At 32.8% G+C, this 22,837-nt stretch overlaps 1 protein-coding gene across 3 annotated transcripts in view; it reads right to left on the reverse strand.

The window, feature by feature from the left end:
- The window catches only part of LOC113400731 (protein GDAP2 homolog), an 88,394-nt gene that overhangs the window by 61,121 nt on the left and 4,436 nt on the right, over positions 1 to 22,837 (reverse strand). For 2 of the 3 annotated variants that reach the window (XM_026640377.2, XM_026640374.2), the window contains exon 1: positions 19,406 to 19,586. The exons of the other annotated variant lie outside the window; for it this stretch is intronic. The gene's annotated coding sequence lies outside the window, so the exon portion shown is untranslated. Of the gene's footprint in view, positions 1 to 19,405; positions 19,587 to 22,837 lie in introns of those variants that run through there. 3 annotated transcript variants of the gene reach the window in all.

The following is a 22,837-nucleotide window of genomic DNA, read 5'->3' on the forward strand; positions in this document are numbered from 1 at the left end:
AGTCTCGTGGACGTTTAGAACGCCATTTTTTCGCAAATCCATAATAACATAGATTATTCAAGTTCTCAACCAATGATATTCGATGTCAAATTTTCTTTATTTGGTTTTGGTCGTCTTGTTGTTGGAGTAAATTATATATGAGGGAATAATAAGCATACGTAATAGCTAGATCAAATGATTTACGTGTTCTCTGCTTGATATTTTATTAATACGCGTTGTAAAGGGAATAGGGCGCGTGATCAAACTACCGTAAACCAAATAGTAAAAGTAAATAGTAAAAGTAATTATCATTTAATACGACACTAATATATACTAATAGGTTACGATATATTTACTTACTTTCTAATATTTTACCGCCAAACAGCTCAATATTGTTGTGTTCCGGTTTGAAGGGTATGCGAGCCAGGCGCATAGTATCTCAGTTTCCAAGGTTGGTGACACGTTGGTGTTTTAATTAATGGTTAATATTTCTTATCGCACCATATTCTATGTGTGAGGGTTACTACTTACTATCAGGTGAGTCATTATGCCTTCCGCCATCAGATTATATAAATAAAAACCAATACATAATATATATTTTTGGCTCGCTTTACTATACGTAGATTCATTGTAATACTGTTTTTATATACAGACTTAAAAGGATTTACTACTAAGTGCCTTGCCGGTTCTTATCGGCAATCGAAAGTTGTAAACTAATGAAATTTTACGAGTCTCAATGAAAATTTAATATTAGTTAGGTGCTTATCCTTTGACATAACCCAAATGTGTTTTAGCAACGTCTATTCCAAGGAAGTGTAAAATTTCAAACGGATACACAACGTACATACACATTATACTTAGATAGATAGATACTTAGAATATCGTTATCTTTGTTCTATTCTTTACCAAGCTGATACTTCACATGAGCTTTAAAATGCTCTCATAAGAAGAGTCGTAAGCAACATTTTTTTTCTAAACGAGCTCTTTTCCTCGAGACGTTCTCAACCTATTTCATAGAAAGGCTTTGTCTTAGCCGTTTTGACTGTCTTGCGACAATGGTCCTCTTTTGTTTTACACTGACCCGAATCCATCTACCATTATCTGAGCGTCCGACATGTCCACGTATCTATTGAATACAGTATTATTGTAATATCGAAACGATTACGTTACGATATTTATGAATAATATAAAGATAACAATCATTTTATTAAACATAGAATAATAATCATGTTAACATGTACCAGGAGCTCTTAGTAACATCCTAATGTTAGCTTCATATTTAAAGTTTTTTAATATTATTTACTTCAATCTATTTAAAACAAGTCACGTTATTTTTAAACTTTAGGATTTTTGGTGATTTATTGTTATATATATTTTTTGTATTATCTATGCGTGTACCGTTCTATATGACATTTATTGCCATAAAATTTAATTATTCATCATAATATCTTCATATTTTAATATACTATATAGAGTATTTTTTAAATAATATCTTGGTATATTTTCATTTAATATTTATATAGCTACTGTTGTCATAAACAAAAAATATAGATGCCATAAATAAAAATTGACTGTTTTACAGAAGAGCGTACGAAGTGAATATTTCCTTATATTATATCTATAATTTTTCTTTTCTGTTTTATTGTTGTTATGTAATCCTTATATAACCTTCTCCCCAAAGGAGGCCTTAGCAGTGGGACTTATACAGGCTGATAGTTTACTTTACTATGTAAGTATGGTTACAAATTTAAGCTTTTAAAATCTCTACAATTAAGTCCATGCAGTTGGTGTATATTATTATTCTGATATAGTATCTTGATGTTGCATATTTTTATTTGCAGACAGCATCACAATGTATATGAGCGACCTTTACAAAAGTTTTTTTTTTGTAAAGAACGAAACAAAAATAATATATTTTGCTTTGTTACAATTCTCGTAATGGAATTGAAGAAAGTCTGAACCGCTATCAAAACCTTACCACGACATGGGTGTACTGACTCCTTCTTAGCATTCAATGTTGCGTGTTCAAGTCGCTTTACGGGTCTGTCATTTGCTTGTTTGAAATATTGCTAATATATTTTTTATTCATGTCCATATTGTATTCGAGTTTAATAATTTCCTACGCGGCATATTTAATATAGATTAGCGACTGTAAAGCTCTCGTGTCTGTGCGCATTGGTGACAAACGTTCCTGTAATTACCATAAATTGTGTACGGAATGATACAATAAGCAATATCGCCTTTTAAAATAAACATCATTTAATGTGTTTTAAATTGGTCGTATTGGAAAAAATGTATTGAGATGTTCAATTTTATCTTAGATTAACTATTATATATTTATGATAAATCAGACGTAATTCTAATTGGATATAAGATATTTTTTTCAAATAATTTTAAGTATATGGTCCGTATTATAAAATTGTTAAATAACGGCTGATTGAATATATAAAAAAAAATACTTATGTTACATTAAGTTATAAAAAGGTTCCACGTCAAATAGAAGCTATAAGAAAGATGGTACTCGTATGGTTACTCAGTTATTTTAGTTTAAAAAAAAAATTACTGTACCACTCCAAGGTCAGGAATCAGGTATATATTTACTATGAGGTGTCTGTATAAGTTAAGAAACGCGTATAGAGGTGACATTATGACATACTATGATTCTCCAGTTACGAAAAAACCAATGACTTACATAATATGTGTGTCAATGTATTATTAGATTTTTATATATAATTTTATATATTTTTTTAACAAAATGTACGGATGTAGTTGCAAATTTCTATTTAAAAAAAAAACCGTAACATATTCGGGATCAAATTCAAGATCGTGTTGGATTCGGTTAGCCTAAAGAAACGTCACAGGTGATGTAACTAGTAACGAAATTATATGTTATAAATAACAGAATGCCGTTTCATTGATATGTTAAATACGAAGCAGCCGTAACCGCGAGTATAACCAAGCTAAATAAAAACATTCCATAGTTACCACAATTGATATACTATAATTATAAATATTTTAACGTTTTTAATCAGCCATGTAACACGTATGTTAATTTAATTACATATATCTCGATCAATACCTGTTCTACTTCGATTGGCCTTCGATTGTATTCTGCATACACACTACACAAACATGGGATGCATAATGAGTAATTCATAATTTGTACGCTATTCCGGTTTAACGTGGGTATTATAAGTTGATTTATAATAATTATTTATTATTTATAGAAATAATTATACTCAGACAAATAGTTGTCTGAGAATGTGGTCGTGGGTTTTGATATATTTGATATATTGATATATATATATATATATATATATGTTCTACTCATATGCACCGCTGTTCATGTGTGTAGAAGATATATATATATATATGTCGAAGGTGTTAGGGTTTTGTGCAAGCACGTCTGGGTATGTATCACCATAAAATTGAATTAAAACAATTATTAGTAGCAGTACAATCAGCTTTCGGTATAAGATATATTCTAACTTCCATTTTATTACAAGCCTCCTTTATATACAGTGGGTCGCTGTCGCTGCTAATATGCTTGGAGTAGTGACGGCGACGAGTTTACATATTGTATGTTCCCCAAAATAAATAGCGCAAAACCTGCTTTCGCGAAAAAGGAACAAGTCTAGATTATTTCGTCATCTCCATCGAGGCTCTCATCACAACGCCGAAGCCCACACATTGGTTTTAACATTGAAACGTCACTTTAGCTAAACTAATCGACGGATTAAACAACGTTTTGGTTTGATTCAATGCTGATTGGATCTTTACATTGAGACTTTCGTTTGTATCCACACTAATCGACAATTTTATTTTTTGACGTCATATTTGACACAAAACGAAAAAACTGAACGATTTTAATCAATTAATATAATAGATACATTTATTTTACTTTCCGAGTTGGTCTTACCAAACCGTCTGTGTAGATACTATACTAATTCATCATTTATTTAACAACCAATCAGTAATAATAAGTATTGTTGTCAAGTTTACAAGGCGAGTGAGCCAGTGCCACTGCAGGCACAAGGGACATAACGTGATTCCAACAAGGTTGCTAGGGATGGTTAATAATTCCCACAGTGCTATTGTTTACGGGCATTAGGGTCCATTTATCATCAGACATAACTAATCTGGCAACTGCCAGAATGCTTACTATTTTAAATAAATAAAGTATTGCTAAATGGTTTTCTAATTATTTGCATTTCTCATGTCTAAAGGCCACAAGGACGAAGCATCACAGATTGTATACAACACAAGTAAAATCAGGGCAGTCAATTAACTCCCGAGACACACGCAGTGAGTAAACGATAAAGGATCTGTTTTGAATGTAAAAAACACACTGAACGGATTATTTGTTTATACCATGAAATGTTATTCTAACCGCACACTGTAAATTTATCCTAACTAATATTAAAAATACGAAAGTGTTTTTTTTTTATTTTATTGATATGTGTTTACGTATTACTACTCCACCGGTCATTATGAAATTTTGCAGATGGTGTCAGGGACACAGAAAAGGATACGTAACAAATGCCTAAGACACCCACACCGCACACGCGTTCGAAGCCGCGGACGGACTCTTAATCTATACAAATTATAAATGTTTTTTTTTATTTCTCGAGAGTTAATACCCTTGGGGTTAACGGTGTCTGTTATAGGTATAGTTTTATATCGATTCACCTATATAAATAGATTTTTTTCGCGTGTTACGGGAACGGTCAGTTTTAGGCATAACCAAGTAGCCTATGTCTTTCCTTAGGTTCAAGCTTGCTACATACACAATTTAATGAAATTCGGTTCAGTCAGAGCTACTTTTTAACATTAGCATAGATAATTGTTATTACATCTATAAGTGAACGTTTAATTCCTGGATCATAAAGGTCAAATAGGTTCATAGCTATTCTTAGATGTGATTCTGTATATATGAAATCTATATACAGGGTTATTGGTAATTCGACGTATTCCCGTTAGGAGGTGATAGGGGTGACTATTTGCGATAATTTTAACCTTTTATATAAATTTTAAATATTTAAAAGAAAATTTAAATGCATAAACTGAACTGTTTATGTATCTAAATTTTATATTAAATTTGTATTAAGTAAGTAAGTTAAGTAAATAAGTAAGTTTTTTTACATTGGTTATTATTTTAAATCAATTTTGTGAGAATTTTAAAGGGCGACCTTTAGTACGAATTCGGTCATGTTCGATTACGAATTTCCACCAGCGTCCTTTCTGATCATTTTATTTCGGTTTCTTTGAAATAAATTCCTAGTTTTTATAACTTTTTGGAAAGCTAAGTAAACAATTATGTTTTTAAAATAATCTGGTGAACAAGTTTCATAATTTTTTTTTGTTTTTCAGGCAACATAGATGAAAAAAAAAATAAATAAAAAATAGAAATAATATCGTTTTCCGTCCCGCATTTTTAAATTTGGACCGATAATTATTGTTTAAATATTGAAAAATATCCAGTGTTTAATCGTTTTTATAAATCAGAAGAAAAAAGTAGATTTTAATTAATTTTTTTTTTTAAATAAATTTTTGAAGTTGCATTTTTGACTTATTTTGAAAAAATCTAAAAAACGCGATAACTCAAAAATGGTTCACTTTTGCATCATGCATATGGGGGTTAAAATTATCGCAAATAGTCACCCCTATCACCTCCTAACGGGAATACGTCGAAATACCCTGTATATATATATGAAATGAATATAATATATAGGTTCACTTTGTAAATTCAGGTCTGATATAAAATAAAAAGGTAAATTAATTAAACAATATTGTACCATTACTCAAACAACAGCGGTTAAATCTCTCATGTGCGCTTTCGGTCTCATTGTTTACTTCGATAACGTATATTTTACGATTGCGATATAATTTTCTACGCTTTTGTTCACGACATAATAATATGTTTAACATAACATACATACACGGTTATCGATGATTCCATACGATTTGTATACCTGACGAATGAAAAAAAACGACGAATTTCGAACAACCACTCTGTGGAAACAGCTTTCGCCGGCGGTTTTTCCGTACCGATACGATTTGGGAACCTTTAAAAAAAGAGCGCACTCCTTCCTAAAAAGCCGGCAACGCACCTGCAACCCCCCTGGTGTTGCAGATGTCCATGGGCGGTGGTAATCACTTTTCATCAGGTGAGCTTCCTGCTCGTTTGCCTCCTATAACATAAAAAAAATAATATTTAAAAAAAAAAGGATTTAAGATTTACGTGCTGAAATGGACTGGACCCTGTCGAATCCTCAAAGACTAACTATACAATAACGATAATTACTATAATAAACGACGTTTGCTTGTTACAATTTCTGTTACGTTGAAATTATTATCAAATAAGTACTAAGAATTGCATTGAAGACTTTTATATAAATCCAAGAATTCTAGCTAAAGAAAACAAAATTATGGAAATTAGTTATTATTTCTTATTAAAATACATATCTACTTAGCAATTTTACAAAGCATTCAAACTAGATTTTTTATTAAGTACTCATATCACCTAAACTACGTTTAAATAAAGTTAATCTACTCACAACATTTGGGTCAATTAAGAAGTCGCACGTATAAACAACTAGCGATCCATCCTGGCTTTGCACGGGTAGAATAAGGTCCTACATAAAACGTTTGTACCGTAATACATATAAACTACACGTAACGTAAAGCTACCCATGTGTTTTCTCGTCGTCGTCGTCATTATTCAGTCAATTTGCACAAAACCTTGATAATTTAACACCTGAACTTTCCTCGTGAATCAATTCGTCCATTGGAGAAATCCATATGAAAAATCCGTTTCGACAGTGTAGTTATTACCACTAGAAGTTAAATACAATTCTACAAGCAGTATTCCTGAAATTTGGATTAAGATGTTGCCTATTAATGAAGAAAGACAACCAAAACAAAGAAATAAAAATAATGGTTTAGACATACCAGGACGTACGGAAAACAAATTGTTGGAGATTAATCAAAAAAAAAAAAAGATATGACGTTAAACTTCAATCGATACTTTTTTTTTTAAAAACAACTGAACATTGAATATCGCTTCAGTTCGAATTAGATTCATTTATCTAAGCTCGTTTGGGTAGATACCACCCACTTATCACATAATCTACAAACAGTAATACTATAGGGACTATAAAAATACAGACAAGGGATATATTATATTGTCCCAAGATTGGTAAATGTAATGGCGCATTGGCGATTTATGCAAAGCCAATGTATATGGTCAGCGGTGACCACATACCATCAGGTGGCAAAATTTTTTTTTCCATAAACAGTTATGTTTCAGCATACTGTTTGACTGGACATTTATCTTGTCATTTTCTCATAATTAATAAATAAAAACTTATATACTGAGACAAAAAAAAAACTCTAGAGTGACAATTCTTTACCTCAATATAGCCGTTAACTCGTATAAAACTTCGTATTAGACATACGAAAGCCGATGATAGCCGCATTAGGAAACACGTGCAACAGCTAACAGATAATCCACTTTGAGAAGTTACTTGCGATGTCTAGACAGATGTTCTTTTTACATTTGCATTGCAAAACAAACACGACGTCCTATAAGAAACTTGGAACACTTGTATCGGAAAAAGCGAAAATTATAATATAAACAACGATAATTACCAAGTTTAATATCGTGTGACTCACAAAACTGGTAATTTTATTGTTCGGACTTATGAGCAACCACGACATAAATGGTAAATACATTTTGAAAATTGCTTTGTAAATTTCATTTTATGAAATGTAAAGTATACTTATTTACATTTACAATAAGATACATATCTTATATATCTTGAGGTTTATGAAATCTTTGATATTCTTGCAAGATATGCATGATATTAACTCCTAAATAATAAATTAAAGCGAAGTTAGACCAGTGGACAGAACGCTTAGATCTATGTGCTGGTCAAGGCTAATATTGTAACGCAACATATCTGACGAAACTGTGTTTTTTGTTATTACTTAAAATAGGTAAGCAGACAAACTAATGGACCACCAGATAGTAAGTAAGCACCACTGTCCAAAGACATTGGCAACTTAATAATGACGTTTATCGTCAACGCGCCATCATCCCTACTAACTAAGATGTTATGACCCTCGTGCCTGTAGTGAAACTGTCTCAACCTAACTAAAAACCGGAAAACAACAATTACTGCAAATTGGGATGACAAGAGAACCTTTACACGGCGGCGGTGTGGCATTAGCGTGCTGTTAATTTACTTAGTTTTAAATAACGAATACATATAATTGTCGACTACCTAGTTGGTCGACTGGCTAGATATAAAGCCACAAATTCCGAGGTCCTAGGTTTAAACCCCAGATTGGGCTAATAAATATATTAGGTTTTTCTGTGGATAATTATAAATAATAGCCTAAAGTTTCATGCTTACCTGTGCCCTGGAGGGTATATAAGCTGTGCTCTAGCGCGTTAATTCTTTCTGGTAGTGTCCGTATACCGATTTTTATTTTCATCTTTAGTTACTTGCATTGGGATCAGAGTAATGTATTTGATGTTGTCCAATGTTTATTTATTTATATGTGTGATCCTACATAAATTTAACAAATATATCAATAGTATTGGTACTGAACTCTACCCTGTAATGCGTAGTTGCCGACGAATCAGATATAAGAGTGCACCTATGTTTGCAAGTTTTTAAATAAATAAAAAATAAAAATTACGATCAAAATAAACATTTTTTCGTTTTATTTAATCAAACAAATTTTATAGATTTGTTTCGTTCAACAATATTGGTATATAGAACTTTTAAGCAAACACTTATCGGACATGTTTATACAAGCACAAAGATTTAAGCAAATATTATATTAGAGTAAAAAGCGAAACGCATATATACAAAGAGGACAAACAAACACATAAAGTCATGTATTGCTAGAATAGATACTGAATTAGCAAAGAACACATCAGACTACAACCTTGGTACCACTATTTCACAATCGAGTGATGTCACTGCCCTTATCTGTAGAGTTATAACTAAAACTAAATGTATTACGTCGTCTTGATGAGCGCGACTAAGTGTTTTTTTAATCATTTATAAGTAATTTATTTTATATCATGTTGTAAATATTATATTGTGTAATCACTTTAAACCCAAATTATACAATACAAACAAACAGACGTCTGGAAGAGATCGCAACACGCTACAGCGACAAAATATCCTTTGTAAGATAAGATTTTTAGGATTAACATAAGAAATGTTGTAAAATGAGTTTATCAGTAAAATTATTTTTTTATGACTTAATATTTTACTCCTATCTTTTTAACAGAGGGGAAAATGGATCACGTCTAGTCACTCGGTCACTCAGCCTATAGATTTTGACATTAGCCGCACCTTGCATAGCCTTCATGTTACTAATTACGCTAACCTGTACATTTTCTGATGCCTACCAAAAATCATTTATTTTGCTAAATATCTGAAGAGTTGTTCTTATTTATCCAAAGGTATCCTCCTCGCTATTAGTAAAAGTTTATGATTAAATTACGTAACTTAATATAATCAAAATGCACGTTAGATCGATGTATGTAAATAAATATTTTATTTTACATTGTTGTCGTCGGTTACGTGCACGCAGAAACCTGTCAAGTCAACTTGACGCACGAAGGATATTCGGTTTATAAAACGTAACTTTAAATTACATATTCAATCCCGTAAAGTATTGAATTAAATCATTGGTAATGGCGTCCTGACCGATTTCGGCACCGGCGGCTGATCTCAAGAGAGTCAATCACGGAGGACATAATATTATAGTGGACAAGTGTGTGAGCAAACATAAGTGCACTCTCTATGCCCTCACCGTCATAATCCGATGGGACGGCAAATACGACACAGCCGAAAATAATTCAGGTGCAGGACTTTCTTTACATGATTTCCGAGGCGCGGAATTGTACACATTTACAATTCCAGACTCCGGGCAGTTACTGATAATCTTTCGAAAGAAAACCCAATAAATTTTCGGCCTGGGGTTTGAAGCCAGGTGCCCGGGTTCAGCGGCCTTATTAGTCACTAGACCCAACGAGGCAATCAACTCAATATGTGAATGATATGATATAATATACAAGAAGGTTCTGCTTTTTGCAAGCCCTGCAGAGTGTTACCACTCTGTACCACTCACTGATAACTGATATGGCTACGCGTTATTACTTTGTGCAGTATATCCATTTATACTGAACATATCGCATTTTAGTGCAACATCTATATATCTTAAAAAACTTAAGAGCATTAACTGCTATTAATAACTTATTACAAATATTTAGAAACGTGATATCAAAAATATACAAATTAATTCAACTAAATTGTTCACACAAATACCATTCAGAACGTTTCCAAAAAATACTTTATTTATTTAATTTCAAATTATTTAAATTATATTTAAAAATAAGGCAGAGACTTCATAGAATTTGAATATATAAAATTTAATGTATTAGCAATTTAAATTTTTGAAAACAAGTTATCTTGAATGGGCGATGACTAATATAATTAACATATTATGTAATTGACACAAATGTTACATTTCTGGTTCTTGCACAATATTTTATATCCTAATTCTTTTCTAGTAAATTGCTCCAAAATATTAATATATAGTGTACTAAGCTCTATATAAAATAAGCAGTCACGTGGAAGAACATAGAAGCTCCAGGAAAACTGTTACCATTTTCCTGAATCATAAAAACGAATGTGCATCACGTTAGAAGCTGTCGATGTACAAAGCACCATTAGATAATGGCAGAGTGATTATCTAACGACAATAGATTAGTCAATGATAATGTCTCATTTGATATCTTATTAAAATAGTATTTTAAAAGACAACAAAGAAGCAAATCCTCCGTATCTTGGTGTATGTACTTGGTGGTAGGGCTTTGTGCAAGCCCATTTGTTTAGATACCATCCATTTATAAGATATTCTACTGCCAAACAGCAGTACTTACTGCTATTGTGTTCCGATGTGAAGGATGAGTGAGCCAGTGTAATTACAGGCACAAGGGACATACCATGTTAGTTCCCAAGGTTGATGGCGTATTTAGGATGTATGGAATAGTTAATATTTCCTACAGAGCCAATGTCTATGGGCGGTGGTGACCAATTACCATCGGGTGGCGCATTTGCCGGCCCGCCTACCATTGTCATACAAAAATCTCTAATAGGTACAGTTTGATTTAATGTAGGTAAGATTACTTTTAATATTCCATATCTTCAAAACACTTTTGTAACGAGAACCTCGCTTCTTCGTTTATTAGTCTTCTTTTATTCGAAATCACCAGCCCTGGTTTTGTTTGATATTTTGAAATCGTGACCATCTAACACTAATGTACTTAAGGTAATTGGGTTGCTTTCATTGGCACTGTACAGTTCCTAACATAATTTCAATGGTAATCCTTCTCAAGGCGAGAGTCATCGATTATCTGTTACTTTAAAAACAATTAGAAATGGAAGTATTTCTTTGAACGAATTAGCTATTCTTATTGTAGAAACCGTTAATGCTCGCATAAAGTAAACATGTATTATTCTTACACGGAAAAAATACCAACTAAATATTATTTTATCGTTTATGTAATTTGAAGTAAAATATAAGAATTAGAGTAGAACTTATAGTGCAAAGATTTCATAGTAAGGTCGCTTGTCTTCTTTTTAGGTGAAGGTTTGCAGATCACTAACACACTATAAATGACGCTTCATTCCCAGGTGGTGGACATAAGTGAGAGTATTATCTGAATCTAGCGATTAATTTACGTTTTCTTTCAACGAGACTAAATGAATTTTCAACACAAATCATTTTAACACAGAAACAAATGTTTTGGATTATTTATTTCGAATTATGGATAAAAATACGTATTCGTATCAATCTGTTTTACAAACGACACAACAGATACATTGTCATAAGTATTAATTAAATAAATGCAAGAAACGGTAATTACTTAAAAGATTGAACTCTCTCTAATGAAAGCATTAAATACACTTTTAATTTGACACCTTTTATTTTAAAAGAAATATATTTCGGTAAAATAAAAACTTTATATACAAAACGAGTTCATTTGATAATTATCTCATTATAAAACTAATGGCATTACGTAAAACTATTCAGAGTATGTACCGCTTTGGCGGTTTTATTTTATCTGACTTTGCATAAATTACGAAAAATATAGGAAATATTACGAAAAATTCTATGTATGCATTCTTGTATTATTTGTGGTGTAATCGATCAATTACACAATTTACGTCAACGGTAAGCCATATTCATTTGATATAATCGTTTACTTTTAGGGCTTCTTTCGCGGTCGACTGAACGAAGCCTAGGGATTTCGCTACGATCCTATTTCTAACTATTTCTTTTGCCAACTTATCGGATGAGTGCCACACAAGGACAAGTCGAACGAGAGACTATAAATAATGTGACATTTTAAAAACTTACAAAAGACTGGCGATATCTTGCAATATCTATTACCTTACAAGCGATTTAAGATATTACGTATTCTAAGTTCCAGTCGACGGCCGTAAAGGCAAGCACAACGTCAGATCTGTTTCTAGCTAAAAGGAATCTTTGTTTTAAAGTCAGTTCCAAGAGCGAATAACTTTTTTCCATTAAAAGTATAATGGATTGTTAAAAATGTTCAGTTACAAATTCGTTACAATGTGGACAGGCCACTAATTTTATTAAATTTGACTCGAATTTTAATATATCAAAACTCTCAACAAATAGATTTTTGTAATTTTTTGCCAAAGGATAGATAAACCTCACTCAATAGCTACACATATGTATTATTTATCAGCGACCGGAGGGACGGTACAATTGGGTCACGTTTGAATGACCGTTGAACAATCCGAGGAACCCTACAACGCAAAGCGATGCACTTAACGGTCCACTGCTCATGCACAATGTTACTAACAACTTGTTGCTATTCCATGTCAAGTACGTGATTAATTGGTTTGATTTAGCTCACAATATTTGGCATTTGATAGTATTTTGTATTTAAAACTACCCTTATATATTGGCATGATAAGTTAATCTTGTATAATAATGTTGGTAACATAGATATACACCATGGGATCTAATTAATGTCTCGTATGTTGATACATTTAATTCATGAAAGAAGCGAATGAACCTGTAATAGCTTATGCATACAGAGAACAGGCGTTTTTAAAATCGATATTTGGAAAGGAAAAGAAAACCTAAAGAGAAAGTATTGGAGACAATTTTAGATGTTAAAAATAAGGCATATCTATATCATTGGCTAAAACATGAAAAAAGAATTCTTCCACGTGAAAATTAATAAATACATTGTACGAACTTTTCAATTTGAGCAACAGCATATTTACAATAATTCTTAAACGTGTACATGATGCAAAACTCAAATTATATATTACATTACAGATTACATGCACACATCGATCATTACCTTTCGATATAGTAGGTTATCAGTCAGCCATAGCATTGACTGTGGCAAAAATGAAAACAAATTCTCTGGTCAAATGGGCGTCATAGTACAACAATAGCCCAAGTGTGATAGTGACTCAACCTGTGACTTTCACAACATTCAAAATAACACAATGAAATTAGAATTCTTAAATGTAAGAGAAAAAAAATAATACTATCGCAACATTAACGGTAAAATATCTACCATAGTCTTAGTGTCTTAATATGTTTTTACGTTTGTACCGTTTAAATATACGCATCGGCTATTCTCAAGTAGATAGGACGCGAAAGGCGTATTAAGTAAGTTATAGTTCCAAACACGTATTCAAATATTTACATTAAACTAATCGTTAAAAGTTTGCACTCATGTCACGACATTAGATGAGGTTATCAACTGGAAAAAAAATCATTGAATTTATGAACATAAATATTTTCAAGAAAGTATGTTAAGTTTATTGACCTAATAATGGCTATCATAAAATAAAAAAAAAAATGTGACAATTCTTTTCAAAAATCGATTCACATAGTATTACCTAACTACGTCTTCAATTTATTGTTAGCGATATACTTTATTTATTGCTTATTGTTGTATAACTTGAAATTACCATTACTCAGTCGAATATAAAAATCACTGATAAATGTTCACAATTTATATAACAATTGATTGAAATTATTACCTCCTAACACAATTAGTTATAAGGATCATAAATTATACTTGATGATAGAGCTTTGTGCGAGGTACCACCAAACATCAATATTTTGTACTTCTGATCAAATTTGTAGAGCGAGTGTACCAATACATGAATAAGAGACATACCATCTTAGTTCCCATACTTGGCAACACAGAGGCATGGTATTAATTTTCCTTACATTACCAAATGAAAGTTTATGGAAGGAGAATAATACTAGCCACTCAATGATGAATGATCATAACATCATAGTCATAGATAACATTTTAGCTACCTATATCCAAATTTAAAACAGTTTTATGAAACTACTTCTCGTAAATGTTCCTTAGGTAGTTAAATCGGGGTACATGTATTCACCTCCTCGTGGTGTACCCTGGGCAACGGGGCCGGCTTGAGCTTACTCGTCGGCCACGGCTAAAACTGGCGGGAGGGATGCCGCAGGGTTGCTCCGGGTACGTTCCTGATCGGCGTCAGGGTGGACCATGTGAGTGGCCTCGTTGGCTAGGAGGGAGTGGGAGGGCTCGCTACTCGAGCCGCCCAGGTGTTTTACACCGGCGGTCAGCGGCGGAGCCTACCATCTTATCCGCCGCAGGCCGTCAGCTTCGTTGACGCCCTGCCTCCAGTGGCGGACTCGGGGGAGTTCGCCACATTCCCACGTGGAGGATGAGGGGGAAGGCACGCACTAGGCGCGCTTTCCATGAATATTCAGCCGCCTTGCGGCGGTGCGGCCGCTGGTGGGGTCGCGGTTGCATGCCCTTGGCGATCCCGTGGCCTCACCACTCGGCGTCATAGTGGAAACCCGAGGATGGTTTTAGTGGGTAGGACAGGGCATTAGCATCAGCGTGCCCTGGCACGGGGCATTAGTTCCCGGTTGAGTCCCACATACCCGTCCCGGTCCCCCGACCGGGCGGCATGCGTAAATGCATTTCATCCTCGTTAAACAAAAAAAAAAAAAAATTAAAGTAGATAAATCTCTAACTACGAAGAAGGCTTCAGTATGAGTTGATCTTAGAATGTATCACCTACCTGACCTAAAGGTTTTTTGCAATATTTTCTTTTACTCTCGACCCTACCCTCGAACTGGGATAAATTATAAATTAAGTACTTAAAAATTTCAGTGGTGCTTTCACGTGACCTTCAGTTAATATACGTATCCTATCTGGAGCATCTTTAAAAAATCTTAAAATTAATTAAAGCTTTAGGCATCCAGGGGTATAATAGGTGTCTCAAAAGGATAATTACTCTTAGCTCGTGCTCAGGTGGAAAAGATTTTGATCTCAGTAACTAAACAAGCCGTGTCAAGAAACTCTTGAGTCTTGCAGATGACACTTTAAAAATAGATTTAAAGAAATAAATTTTACTTTTTTTAACTGTTATTTTTTATACGACTGCACACTTATTATCAGTTTTAGAATTTCTTAAGCAAACACTTATAGGGCTAAAATTGCTGCAAGGTCATTGCTAAAATTAAGGAGCAAATTATAATGACTTCGATGACTTAAGAGCGTAGTTTGTAAGCGTGGGAATTTATTTTAGAACACACACATAGGTACCTTCCAATAATAAAATTATTTAATTTAGCTAAATAAAACTCGAAGCTGACATTTGCATGTTGCATAGATAAAAGTAAATATTTATCAAACGTGTGGAGTTCGGTCAATATTTATATTATCTACTCTGTATTTATCTTCGTTTCTATATTATTTAACTTATCTCTTATTCTTGAAGTAATAGTTATATTAAATATACCGACGTAATTGTATGAACTTGTAAGTTTTCTATATACAAATAAATAAACTATTTAGCGTAAAGTCCCTTTATTTATTTTTTTGTAAATGAGTATAGTCGATATTACTCGTGCGTCATATATATGGAACTTTGCTAGAAACCTTTATTTAAACAAGACCCATAATTTTTTTTTAACTCAAATGATACTTTAGAAGATCATACGGCACGAAAAATTGGAATATTATTTCTAGCAGAAACCAGCAGGCGTTGTCCTGCATATGTATAAATACCTATTATCTATTAGACAACAGAGTATAAGCAATAAATCTTTCCCAAATAAAAATTACACATACGTATGTTCCAACTTTCATGACATTCGGTCAAAGGGTGTCAAAGTATATTAAACTCAAAAAAAAAAAAACAATGTATACATACGTATATATTACAATTGAGAGACATTAGACATTTGAATTTAAGTTCTGTAGTTTTTAAAGCTTCTGCCTGTATTGCAGAATATTAAATTGAATGCAGTTATTATGTCACTTGGATTTGAAAATACTTTCTGCATTTCTTAAGCAACGTCATTTTCAGACAACATTCTGAACTTTTTATTCATGGTGAGTTAAGCAATAAATAAATGCATGCACAGTTGGAGAAACAAATAAAATGATTTATATAATTTATTTTATATACTTTATCGCACAATATAATTAAATGGTGGTACAGTAGGGCTACCCCGTTTGGGTAGGTACCATCTATTTATAAGGTTCGATAGATGGGTTAATTAGTGAAATTAGGTATAGGCACATGGTTTCTAAGTTCCGTGGTGCCTTGGCGATTTTAAGAATGGTTAATATTTCTTACAGCGCCAATTTCTAAAATCGGTGGTGTCCACTTACCATTACGTCGTCCATTTAACAGTGCCAGTTGACGTGAATATAAAGCTACGATATTTTCCGCTAGCCAATCTCACGAGGTACACAAAATATTGTCAGTAGTCCAATCATCGATAACCATAAATTGGAAAGATATTAAAATATAAGTTGGACACAGGCCCAATGTTTTTTCAATTTGTCCGTTCCTCTTACGAAAAAAGTCTAACATTTGTTACGGGTTTGCTGCATTGCTGTGACGCATTAACTATGATAAGATTCAAAGATCAGTATAAAGTGAATTAATAGTTTTGACCATGGTATCGATAGAATAATGCTGATAAAGCTACAGGTGTTACGACGACTGGCTTTTCATCAGTGTAACCATATTTATATTAATTTAGTTTGACGATTATATCATGACGCTATAAGAAATATACATTTTGAAGCTGTGACGGTAAATTTTAAATGGTCATTTTCAAATTCTAAGGAACTGCTACATAAAAACTAACATCATATTTTATCTATTGGGAATAAGATGAACTTGACGAAATATTTTACGAGAAGTAAAGATGAACTAATTCCGTACGATGTTATAAACATGAAAGCGCATTCATAAAGTTCATGAATCTTACACATCAGTGGGTAACCTTACCGAGAAGCTTGTACACTATCTGTATAGATACACAACGCTTCATAGGTATAGTCTTCATAATACAGGCGTTAGTTTAGATTTTTTCCATCAAATATAAATATATAGAACGATGAATGAGTTTAAACAAGAAATAAGAACATGCGTAAGCTGTTTAATAACAATGCATTGAAATAGATTTAAATATTCCTATTATATAAAAGTGTTATTAACGGTAGTGAATGGTTTTATTGAATCATATTCGATTGTTATTCTGTAGGGTGTCTAGCTGATATTTAGTTGCGTGCTCTGTGCTACCATTGGGTCACATCCGCCGCACGATACGAGCATTTTAATAAGATTACCTTCACATTCTGGCAGTGGCGTAGCATAGGTCACCAGCACCCGGTGCGGATTCCAAATGTGCCACCCTCTTATTTTTGTAATCGTTATCGAGTTTGAAGTCGAAATAACGGGCGGTTTTCGACATTTTGGTAGTACGAGTAACACTTTTGACAGATTTACGCATGTAAATTGACGTTTTCGTTAATTTCTTATCGAGTTTGAACTCACTTGATTTATTTTGGTGAGAGCAAGTGAAACTTTATTTTGAAAATTAACTATTAAGCGTGTGAGGCAAAAAATTTAATTTCTTTAAAAAAGGTTAAATCTCCGCAGCGCCGGTCCCGGCAAAGTACCGCCCGGTGCGGACCGCACCCTCCGCCCCCCCATGCTACGCCACTGCATTCTGGACTAATTTGTACTATATTCTATTGAAGGTTCAAGAGTATTTTACTTCGTGTAGTTTATTACGAATTTACCATACATATTACGTTTTACGTTTATTTGATTTTAAATTTATTATATACACAAGCAAATGCTACCTGATTATAAATGTTGACAGGTAGGTATTTATTTTATGCTATTTCTAAAAATAAAGGTGTTATGTGCCTTGTGCTTGTAACTTTACTAGATCACAGACGTTCAAAAAGGAATATACGGTTGATTTTTCAAGATATCCATAATAATATCAAACATATAATATATTTTTTAAAAAATTAAAAATTGTAATCGTGTATATAGTATAAATATACAATTGAATCAGCAATTTTTCGTCAAGTGTTTCGTCTATTAACCGAAATTCACAACCGCCGACGACAACAATGGGAACTAAATTGTTGTGACCCTTTAACTCTGATTTCACTGGTTCACTCACCGTTATAATGAAACAACAATACAAATGGTTGGTCGACTATACGAAAACTAATGAGTGTGTCATGGAGTTGTAGGCATCGAGAAAAGTAATAGTAAATATCATATTGCTGGGGTAGGCTTACTCTTCAAAGGAGAACGTTTGGAGCATATTGCACTCTGCTGGCAATACGGTTGATGGCAGATTTTCTCCTGATAGGCAGGTTCTTTCAAGATATTTTCACGTGAAATAAGTACTAACTACGTACACACAAAGTGTACTTTACAAGAACATAAACTTTCAGTGCTGCATTCTCGGATTTGAACTGTTGTTGTCCGCCCTCTCGTCTAACTCCTATTACCAATACTTATTCATTGGCCTACAAATTTTTTACACATAAAATATTTACCAATTTATATAAAATTTTAAACGAAAATACTGATTCGGTTATAACCGGACAATTTTTTTTTTTTTTTTAATCTTGTACTTGACTTTTTATGCTAAGTATTTAAGTAATTGAACTGTGACGGATGACGGAACCGACATGACATTAAAGAACTATGACGGTCACGGATGTTAGATAGTCTTTTTTGTACATCTAGAACCAGCGTGTTAATTTTATACCAGATAATTTACACAGTTTGAATGATCAAAGTATAATAGTATTAGTGAGTAGTATTGAAATATGAGGTATTATTATCTAAACTATTAAAGACCGTTGGATATATTTAATCTTAAGCGACTACAGAATATACAAATAACAATACATAAAAGGTATATTGCAACTTAAAGATTACGGCTCAAAAGATCCGACACACAAAAGAACGTCTACTATAAAATTTATATATAAATAATGGTTTACCATTAAATTTGAAATCCAGTGTGACTGCCTTTGTTCCTCTTAAGGAAGAAACCGTTATAATATCACTAGAACACTCAGCTTAAAATTTACGTGAAAATAAAATATATAAATTTTAATTTAAACGAACGAAACGTCCACACAACTCGACAACCGGTTGGTAACTAAAGTACAGATCTGATGACGATCATTTAGCGTTGCATTGACTTTTATTTGCGGAAAACTGCGTTCTTTATCTAGTGTCTTAATGACTACATTGGTTTGTTTATATTCATTTCAACGTTTCTAATGAACAGTACACCTACATCCAGTTTTGTCCACGCCTTCCGACTATCTCCTATCGTCGACGAGTCCGCTTCGTAACTTCTTCACACGTGTTTGTAAACCCTTCATTAATAGCGGTAGATGAGATACGATATTATCACACAATTAAATAAATATAATATCACAGGTTTAGGATTTTGATACCGTACTATATGTAATATGTAATGTAATGTATACGTGATATTTTATATTAAGAGGGTCAGCCGAAGGTACAAAATTTAAAAGCTTTTGTTGACCAATCTGTCAATATTGTTCGTGTATATTCTAAATTCAAATTAGTTTCAAGGACAAACCACTTAGATTTACTGTAATTCTTGTTATGTCAGATAAAGGCACGTTACTGGTGAATGAATATTTTATTGTATTGGTTTTTATTTTTGAATATAATGCGAGTACCTACACAGTTATAGTTATAGTGTATCTGTGCGTTATAAATAATGAGATAAGTTAAACGTGACGAAAAGGCACTTTATAGAGGTACTATCGGTAATATTATTTTAGTAAATTTAAGAGCATATGTATAATATTTGGTACTCAATACAGCTGTGTTCATTTAATTTATGAATACTAAATTTTATTATTGCTTTCGACGTTCTACCAGATATTGTCAATAAAATATATATATTTAAATAAAAAAATTGTTTCATGTTAATTAATGTAATTATTATTTGAAAAAGTTCTCTACATTAATATTTAGTATTTGTTGTAATTGATCGTAGCTGATTATCAATGATATTAATTTTAAATGAGCTTAAGAACAAAATACCAAGGTCGTTTATATGGAATAATGAATGAACACGCCGCGTTTTCAATTGTTTTATGAATCACATTGATCGTTCAATAAAAATTGAATTGCGTCAGCTTGAATAAGATTTTAGTGGTTATTCCAAATATTTATATATATTTTAGTAGCTATATATAGTTTAGATTGGATCAGGTAGCTGGCGCTACGATCGGGAAGAAAATAAAATTATTATTACATTGGGAAGAGCACCTAGGATGTTATATTAATATTTACGATCACTATGGACGTACAGACAGTCAAAATTAATGTTTGTGTTAAAAAAGCCATATCAGAGCGACATTTTTGACAGTTTATAAGTCTATATATAGTGATAAAATATAGATTACAATATTTAAGAATTACCAATACAAACATTATAGGTAATAATAGAAAAACATAACACTTAATCCGTCCTAAAATAGTGACCAGCAGTTATGCAATGTCTCAAATTGAATATTCCTAGACCGACAAAGTTGTGAGGTTTCCAGTCACCGAGACATGCGCAACCATTACATGCAATGGTGAATGGAGTTGTGAAACTAAAAATAGCCCAGGGTTGTTCGCGAGCTCTGAATGGAGCACCCGACCACCCTGCTTAAATAGGTCACTGTGTCATCTGTGACGTCGTCGGTGACGTCAGCGACGCATTCCAGGTGAACCCGGGAATTGGGTCATAGACAAAGTAAAACGTACTGATTAATACATTCAAGAGAGGCTGCTCTGTTGGTCTTATCGAAGGATACTTGGAAAATAAATACGTAAATATGTATTTTTATACTAATTTTGAACAAGTCGCTTCTCTGTGTTGGTCGTCAGGTTTGGATTTCAAGATTGCTTCATACTAAATTCAATCAAGTTCAGTTCAGTGGTTTCGCAGTGTAAGAGCAACGACAGACAGATACTTTCATATTTATAGTTTTTTTTTAAAGGCAGTGTTTGGCGGACGAGCGTATGGGCCACCTGATGGTAAGTGGTCACCACCATAGACAAAGGCGCTGTAAGAAATATTAACCGTTCCTTACCTACCAATGCGCCACCAACCTTGGGAACTAAGATATTATGTCCCTTGTGCCTGTAGTTAGTATTAGTATAGATTAACTATACCATTTCCGATAGGCATTTTTACCGTGAACTATACCTACAGACAATGAACAAGGTTTAAATAATTAATGTAAAAGGCAAATTGCACAACTACAATCAGTAAATTGCCTCTTCGATAAAGAAAATAACGTTACGTTTAATTGTAACTAATTGGAACACCGAGCTCGCAAATATATAAAATATATTTATATATATACAATATTACCGAATTTAAGTTAATCTTCATGTACATTTCGATTTAATATTAAAAAAATACATTTTAAATAAAGAGTCAGGTTAGAAAACGATCATCTACGACGATCGTGGATCAACAGGATCAGCACCACTATTTTTTTTTCTTAATTTAAAATGTACCTATACTTCCCTCTCGTGCTTACCTGCGAATCGCTTGGTCTTTATGCAAGCCCCTCTTGGATTGGTAACATCCACTCATCAGAAATATTTAGTACTAGCTGTGCCCGCGACTTCGTGCGCGTTTGAATTCAACAAAAAAGTTATTGTTGTAGCCTAAGTTACTCCTTATACATCAACTTTTAGACAAATATTTAAAAAAAATATATATATTTTGGTATATGTACCGTGTAAACGTACAGATGCATTAGTTAGTGGTTATTTTAATATTACAAACAGATACTCCAATTTTATTATATGTATAGGTGTATAGATATAGAAGATTGTTGTGTTCCGATTTGAAGTCTGAATGTTACAAACACGAGGGACATAACGTCTTAGCTCCCAAGACTTTACAAAGTTCCAGTATCAATGGGCAAATCATTACTTATCATCAGATAGATTACTATTTCTCTTTCTATTATCCTGCATTACAATTAAAAAACTAAAATCAATGTCTCCCAAAGAAGGGAGAACAAATCTGTATTTACTTGACATGTCAATACAGGTACTTTAATAATATGTATATTTCTGAGCTCAGTGTTCAAATTAAGTCTAATTAACCGACGTTATATTTTTTTATTTTCGAAGAGGCAATTTATTGATTGCAGTTGAGCAATTTTGCCTTTTACTATACAAAATTAAAAATAGCATTATCTTTAGAAAACTTTTTTTATTTTCCAATTCAACTACTTTTTGACGGTTCTTCTCGGTGGAAACTATATTCCGAACCGGTGACAGCTTTAAGTTTAAATTAATATTGTAACGATTGTACAGCGTTTATAAGAACCTATTTTTTCATATTGTATTTGTGCGGAAAATATCTGTAGTAAAAA

Source organism: Vanessa tameamea, chromosome 7, assembly GCF_037043105.1.
Source record: "Vanessa tameamea isolate UH-Manoa-2023 chromosome 7, ilVanTame1 primary haplotype, whole genome shotgun sequence".
NCBI classification, from domain to species: Eukaryota; Metazoa; Arthropoda; class Insecta; order Lepidoptera; family Nymphalidae; genus Vanessa; species Vanessa tameamea.